This window comes from Oryza glaberrima, chromosome 3 (genome assembly GCF_000147395.1).
Source record: "Oryza glaberrima chromosome 3, OglaRS2, whole genome shotgun sequence".
NCBI classification, from domain to species: Eukaryota; Viridiplantae; Streptophyta; class Magnoliopsida; order Poales; family Poaceae; genus Oryza; species Oryza glaberrima.
Window position 1 is genome coordinate 25,005,724 of NC_068328.1, and position 8,418 is coordinate 25,014,141.

General features: G+C 46.7%; 1 pseudogene; it reads right to left on the minus strand.

Annotated features, from left to right (window-relative positions):
* Positions 1-3,065: 3,065 nt before the first annotated feature.
* On the minus strand, positions 3,066-4,001 carry LOC127766356 (uncharacterized; annotated as a pseudogene).
* Positions 4,002-8,418: the final 4,417 nt, after the last annotated feature.

Consider the following 8,418-nt stretch of genomic DNA (forward strand, 5'->3'; position numbering starts at 1 on the left):
TGACAGCATAGGGGACGCCTAATGAGCGACTGGTCACGCGACCAGGCTCCTCCTACTACTACTAGTAGTCCATTAGTACTACTACTAGTCTACTAGTACTACTACTACTAGTCTATTACTATAACAGTACTACTACATGTATATATACGTATTTATATATTTTAAACTTTGTATTTTTACGTATCAATATAAAGTTTCTACGTATGTATATAAAGTATATACATACATATATATAATTTTTATGTGTATCAACAAATTGACGTATAAAAAATATACACGTATATAAACTTTGCATACGCATATACAAAATTTGCATACACGTATACAAACTTTGCATACGACTATACAAAATTTGCATACACGTATACAAACTTTGCATATGCGTATACAAACTTTACGTACATGTATACAAACATTGTATATGTACGTATTAAAACCCGAGAGAAAAAATCACGAATACAAACTTTGTATACGTGCGAATACAAAATTTGGTATACATACGAATACAAACTTTGCAAACGTACATCTTTAAAAAAAAGGAAAAAAAAGAAAGAGAAACCAAAAGAAAACCGGAAACAAAACCGGAAAAATCGTCTCCACGCGCGCCGTCCGCGCCCCCTCTCCGCGCGCGACACGTGTCCAGTCGCACGCGGGAGGACGCGCACGACTGACCGCCGATTAGCCCTTTTGGACAGCATAGCCGATGGGGTAAACCTAACCTGTATCGGCTAGTACTCCGATACCACCTTATACCAAGATATCAGCACAAATGAAATATATGAAGCTAAGACCAATCTAGTGAGAATGACGAACTAGCTTAATATACTTCAGAAGGAAGGGATCTTGATATAATTGGCCGATTTAGGCGATCTAGAGTCAAATAAGGAAGTAAAACGACTAAATCAGGTAAAATCGATTGAAACCCCGATACTATCTCTACTAGCAATCAAAGAAATGAATAGATAAAACGTTTCGGGATAGTACTTAACAGATCGAACCTAACCGATGCAGCATTAAGCATGAAGAGAAACATAAGATCTAATCAAATCGATGAAAGCTCGTTCGAGATGGTAGATACATCACATAATCTAGCTTAATATCGAAGCCTAAGCCTATCGTTCGTTTTCGATGATAGAGGCTAGCCGATAAAGCTTAGATGACAAGATCGGTCTAGATAATGCGATATATATATGATAACTCAACGACTTGCGTGGACATGATTAGAGTGTCACAAAGATGTAAGCACTAATCCCGAGAACGCAAGCAGCCATGACAAGATTTACCTTTTTGTCGGAGATCGAACCCGATGCAGCCCAACTAAAAAGCAAAAACTCGTCGAAATAATGAAAGTAAAAAGGTGGCGATGCGCCGTAGTATATTGAACTGTCGTCCCTTGATTACATGGGGTCGGGCCATATTTATACCCGAAATACATAACAGATCCTTATTGGACACGACTCATATCCCTAACATAAGAGTTTTTCTACCGTCCAGCAACTGGGGCGGTACCGCGAGGTACCTAAATCCTGGCCGTTGGATCGGCCCGATCGAATGGCTGTTAGAGTTCGGTACCGTGAGGTACCACATTTGGTACCGTCGGATGAAGTGAGGTGGAAGGGTAAGAAAGTAATTTCGCGTGGTATGGATGGATGAGGCTGTTTGGTTGGATGAGACACGGATAAAGCTGTCCTCAATCTCTCCTTCGCCGCTCCCGGAGGGGATGGTATGGGAGAAGCAGCGCCGGAGAAGATGGAAGGAATGAAGCGGCGGCCTCGGTGACGAGGTGGTGGCGGCGACGGCTGGTGCGTCGGCGGCCGTGATGGCCGTGGTATCGAGGTGGTCGTGGAGTCGTCGGAGCCGGCGATGTGGCGGCGGCGGCGGGGGCTTTGGCGGCTGCAGCGGTGGGGGCACGACGCCGTGAGCCTGTTTGTTGCCGCCTTATTCTGCATCGATGGCCTCTGTATTCATCGTTAGCTTATGTTAGTTGCAGCAGTAGAAAATTTCTTTTTTTTTTTGGCTGCATGCTCTTCTTCTGCATTGCTTCTTGGATTTGTGTTGTCTGATTTATTGGGTGTTTTCATGAGCTCAATTATTGCTTGGTCTCTAGCTCCTGTGAATTGTGAATTTATGCGTGGCGTTCGTGTAAAAGGCATCTTTAAGCTAGCTTCTTGTCTTCAGAATGTATGGATGTGTTTATTATTTCAGAATCCATGTCAAGGTGCCGCTCAAATCTAAGCTATTGAAAATTTCGACTGAGATGAGGCCCAACATTATACAAATGTTCAATACCCTCTCCTATCATTTTACTGATTACTGTAATTTTTTGAGGGGAATTAAAAAAAAATTCGAGGGAAAATATTACTGTAATTTGGTTGGTTGCTCGAGTATGAATGCGGCGACGCTGGTGAAGGAGATTGGGATGTGCCTGCCGGGATTGCGCGATGGAGTCGTGATGTTTCGCTCATTCCCGATCCTACCCTCTCACGATGGATGGTTGGATTTGATTCGGCACCGCCCGGTACTGGTACCTTCCGGTACGACATGCTGGACTGAAGTAGGGGCTGTTGGTTTCCCAAGGACTTATTCTAAGTCTCTGTCACATCGGATGTTTGACACTAATTTAGATTATTAAATATATATTAATTACAAAACCCATTCTATAAGCTTGGACTAATTCGCGAGACGAATCTTTTGAGTCTAATTACGCCATGATTTTTACAATGTGACGCTACAGTAAACTTTTGATAATTATGGATTAATTAGGCTTAAAAAAATCGTCTCGCGGATTAGCTCTCATTTATGAAATTAGTTTTTTTATTAGTCTATGTTTAATACTCTAAATTAGCGTCCAAACATCCGATGTGACATGGGCTAAAAAGTTTTAGCCCCATCTAAACACCCCCTAAGCCTCCTAACATAATTTAAAGTGTTAATTGGATACATGTCACTGTAAATGTGGCAAATAAAAAAAAAATACCACTACTATTCACGTTATCAGCTAGGTGCCACTGGAAATTTTTAAAACTAGAACCCATGCCACTCCCGTCACTATTTCGTCCTTTCTCTCATGTCGTCATCCTCATCGACTCATCATCACCAGCGGCGGCACAGCGCGCGCGGGGAGCGGGCATGGCTGCCGCCGGCGAGGACAGTCGAGGGGCGTGGGGAGCGGGCGCGCACCGGATGCTCGTCTCTTTCCAGAACAGCGTCCACTCGTCTGGCTGCTCCGGGTGTAGGCGGTAGCTGCAGCCTGCAGGTCTCCTCGACGTGCACCAACGCCCGGAGGTTGGCGTTGCGGGAGACCACCCACATGGCCCGAGCGGGCCCGTCCACGGTGGTGCTTGACGCAGAGCACCACGGCGGCGGGGACGACGAGGCCGCGGAGGAGGAGCAGGAGCGGCGGCGCCCGGCCCGCGATGGCGTGCACGGCGTCGATGCGCCCCAATCCAGCGTCGACGCGACGGAAGAGCATGTGCACATCGAGGATATGCGACAGCGCGCCGCCGCGCGGTGCCTCATCCGTTGCCTCGCCCGCCGGCGCGACTCCGGGGAGCGGGCGCAGCCGCAGCAGCCCAAGCCGGCGTCCGACGACGGCGCCAACACCGATAGGTCAAGGGCGGTCGGCGCTGCATCTGCCTGTCAGAGCTGAGGCGGACACGCCATCTGCCTGTCGGAGCTGGCGGACGGCGGCGAGCGCGTCCACGTGCTCCCGGCGTGCGGACACAGCTCCCGCCGGCGACGAGGAGACGATGAGCTACCAGAAAGTGCCATTCCGTGATTTCTTAGGTCGTTCTACCGTGATTTCTCTGATGGATTATTTGGTTTTTTTTGTTTCTGTGGATGCAGGGTACTTGCAGCCGTACCCGCTGCCGCCGTCGTCGACGTTGTCCTCTTTGCAGTCGCAGAGAGTCACACGTCGGGCCGAACACCATCGAGGCGTGCGTCGTCGTCGTGTCCTCGCCGGCGGCGAGCGGCCTCGGGCGCAGCACGTAGTGGTCCATGAGGCTTCAGTTGAGGGGGCCGTAGAGGCCGTCGTCGATCCAGTACTCCCGGAGCTCGCCGCGGGTGCCCTTCCCGATGACGCGCGTGGGCGTGGCGAGGGTGAACGCCGTCTCGGCGAAGTACCGGCCGGGCTCGCCGATCACCTCGACGCAGGGGAGGTCTCCGAAGTAGCGCTCGAGCGCGTGGTCATTCCTCTATTGGCTTTTGCGCCGGTGAAAGAAACAGTAGCTACCAAAAGCAGGGCCCAACCATCCTACGGGGCCAACAAACTATATTATGGGATCCAATTTTTAGTTCTCTCTTTGAGGTGGTAAAGATTTTAGAGTCTAATTTTTTTTAATGGTCCCAATCCATATTTTTTTGGGAATATAATATTAGTACTATGTTGGAGATGTTCTTATAATCCATGGAGATAGATTTTCATCCCTCAAGAAAATGTAGATCCTCTTGTTTTTTACATATCATCTAAATATTATCAAAAAAAATTAAAAAATTGAAAACATTGATTTATATGAAATATATCACTCCACAAACATGTAAGGCTAAATTCAGCTTATACAAGTTACAACAAAAAAAATTAAATTGAATAGTTAATGTACATTCATGGTTATATTTGTTATTTTTTTAACTTGTAGAAGCTGAATTTGAACTTGCATGTTTGTGAGTAATATATTTCATATTAATTTATCTTGTTATTTCTTTCAAAATTTTTAAACACTTTTCCATAAACCACTCACTGAATATAAAAGGAACTCATGACTATACCTATAGATAGAGAAGATGAATCTCACTGTTGTACACCCTAGATAATGGAATGAAAGAAACAATGGTTCTCACCTTTATATCATGTATCTTCTAAGCATGTGTTTGGTTTCACGACTAGATGGGATGTTATGAAACCTTCCCTGATTTTAGGGTTAGGACGATTCCACTTGCATGTTTGATTCGTAGGATGGGACGATCCCGATTTTTTGTTTGCATGAAGAGATGAAGGAGAGATGGGATGGACACCGTTTGCAACCACTATGAATGACCAGGCCGGCGTGCGAGTGAGCAAGCCGTCCGCACACCGGCAGAGTTCGCAAGCAGGCAAAGGAGCGGTGAGTGAGATGGGCCGGCGGGCAGGCAAGCAAACCAGAGGCAAGCAAGAGGAAGAGCGGCGAGGGGCAGGCTCGCAAGATGGACGACGGCGGGCGGAGGTGCGTGATGGTCGCCAGTTGGACGGAGGAGCTCGACTCGACAATGGCCCAGTAGGCAAGCGAGCAGGTGGGCGGAGCTCGCCAGTAGGCGGAGGTGCAGGTGCGAGTAGGCGGGCGAGCAGTCTGGTGTGCAAGCAAGCAAGTGGAGGAGAAAGCGGTGCATGTGGGCAAGCAAGCTGGTGGTGAGAAGGAAGAGGAACGGCACAAGGGGGTGAGCAAGTGGGCGGGAAGAAGAGGAGCGCAATGACTGTCGGGCAAGCAGAGGAGTAGGCTAGCAGAGGAGCTCACCTCGATGACGACCGGGCGAGCAAGCCGGTGCGTGGAGGAGCACGACCAACGGGCGACAGTGCGAGCAAGCAGGTGGTCAAGCGTGCGAGCACACGGGGCGAAGCGGCGTGGCTCACGCCGTGTGCCCGACCCAGGTGGGTCAAACTCGTCCGCTCATTTTTGCCGAATGATTTGGTCCCGGATATGAGGGGAATATTCCTCTAAAAAAATCAACCCATCCCAGCCATCTCAAACCAAATCTATGAAAAAGAGGTTCGATCCAATTCAATCCAACCTATCCCTCTAACCAAACGTATGCTTTGCATACTTCTTTGAACTACGTACGTAGTACTCCCTCTGTATTTTACAGGGCGTAGATATTTCCTTGCGAAGATCAAGGCGTGAAGGTGGCCCATGATTTCTTTCGCATATTAAATACACACTAATCTGGGTGTGAAAATTCAATTTCCTTTGCGCATTGCCTCATTCTCCACGCATTCAGACAAGGTAATGACTCTAAGCTTGCATGCTTGAAGGATTAATTGCATAAGAGCAAGTTTAATAGTATAGCCCACCACTAGCTCTAAATCATTTACAGCCAATGTAATAGTTAATTCATACAATAGTTGCTTACTATACTATTAATACCTAATCCCACATGTCATACACACATTATGTCTTGGAGTCCGTGCTGTAGTTGGCTACAGATTTGTAGCCCGCTGCTCTTCTCTATCTTCATTTATCTCTTTAAAATATGTTTATAATTAGCTTATAGCATGCTATTGTACATACTCTAAGCACACATCTTTCCTTCTCTAATATATTAATTTTAGCAACTAGATTAGCATTTCCAACATCCTTTTGCTTCCCCATTGCTTCCATCTATTCCTTTTGCCTAGCAGCATTGGACTCCATCTGCACCTTTACATCAATAAGTGCAGATCGAAGCTCTTTGATCCCCTCCCTACTGGAGTATACAGTGTCTCACAGATCATTCAACAATTGTTTCAGGAAAGGAGTACTCTCCCCATCATCATACCAACCCCAAAATCCTACAGATTCAGCACCCCCATTACAATTCAACATCAGAAAAGCACATGATTCAACTTGGTTTAAAATGTACTAACTCCGTTTCAGGTTATAAGACGTTTTGACTCTAGCCAAAGTCAAACTACTTTCACTTTGACTAATTCTATAGAAAAAGGTAGTAATATTCACAACACCAACATATTTTCATTAAATCTATAATTAAATAAATTTTTATAATATATTAGTTTTGGGTTAAAAATATTACTACTTTTTTCTACAAAATTAATCAAACTTACAATAGTTTAACTTTGACAAAAGTCAAAACATTTTATAACCTGAAACGGAGGGAGTACTAGCCTGTCTATTCAGGTAAGCCAAATACCTCCTTCCAGGATGCAATTCACTCCAAGAGATCCACCTTGCTGCTTTCTCTTACATTTGCAGAACACGGTCGGCTCATATTCTAGCGGGCGCTCTCTGTCTGGCACTGGAGTTGGTCGACCCACATTGCCGCCTCCACTCGACGAACAAGTAGACCCTCGTGGCATGCTTGAGCTCTGTGGCATACCTGTGCTCTACCTATCCCGTGCTTGCGCCTCGCCGCCGTGTGTGTGCCTCACCGCTACACTTTTGCCGCGCCGCCGCGGGTGTGCCGCACTACCGTGTGAGCGTCGTGCTTGCGCCACGCCGCTACACCACACAGTCCCACCTACGCACCTTTCACCACGCCCCTACGCCGCCGTGCCGCCCAGCTCCGCTTGCGCCGCTAAGGTTAGGGGTTTGGGTTGGAGAATTTTCCACAGGAGAGAGAGAGAGAGGGAGGGGTATTTTTATGTTACTGCTACATTATTTACCATGTAGGTGTGCCATGTCAGATCAAACCGGTAAAACCAGCCAAAATTGGTCGCGGGGGGTTAAGTGTCCGGATTAAATTGTTTAAGAGGGTATTATGTCTGGTATTATACTTTAGAGGGTAAATCGGACTTAACCCTTATATATATTCACCTTCAGGATCCTCTCTAGATAGTACATTTGGGGTTGGTCTGGGCTGCCAATATTTTCGGTACTATCATTTTGGGCCTAAAACCCAAATTAAACACCATTTCGGTCGGGGCAGCAAACCTGAATGGGCTCGCGAAACTCCAATTCCCCGAATGCATGCTCGCTGGCATCAGTCCATAACGTTCTGTTCCATATGCCGCGACAATATTCCCATCGTTGAGCCGATTGTGTGTCCGTGGGCGCACCAGATGAATAGGCCGGTAACGTTGACCGGCCATCACGCATGTACGTAGTTTATCACATACGTAGGGCCGCTGCCTGGTAGGCGTACTAGCATGGGTACATGAGCATCGGGGCCTGCATGTCACACAGTGCCTACGGACGACGGTCTACGGCTGCAGTGACCGACAAAATCGATCGATACGGAATTCAGTGCGCGGTGCGCCACTACCGGCACGTACGTTGAAGCATCAGCGACGCAGGCACGCAGCACCGGCATGGTCGGTGCGTGCATGCCAGGCTCCCCCTACCTTTCCACTCTATATCTTAGGCCCTGTTTAGTGCCACACAAAAATTTTACATCATGTCACATCAAACATTTAACACATATATAAAGTATTAAATATATACTAAAAATAAGTAATTACATAGAATACAACTATTTTGCGAGACAAATCTTTTAAACAATGTGGTGCTACAGTAATAACGGATTAATTATGCTTAATAAATTCGTTTTGTGCTTTACGGACGGATTTTGTAATTAGTTTTTTTATTAGTACCCGAACACCCCATGCGACACCCTATATAACACCTAAATTTTACATCCCTGGATCCAAACACCCCCTTACTCTCACCAAACGGCTAGCGCACGCGACACAAAGTGAGCGGTGGGATATAGCCATATAGGGAGCAGGCAAAA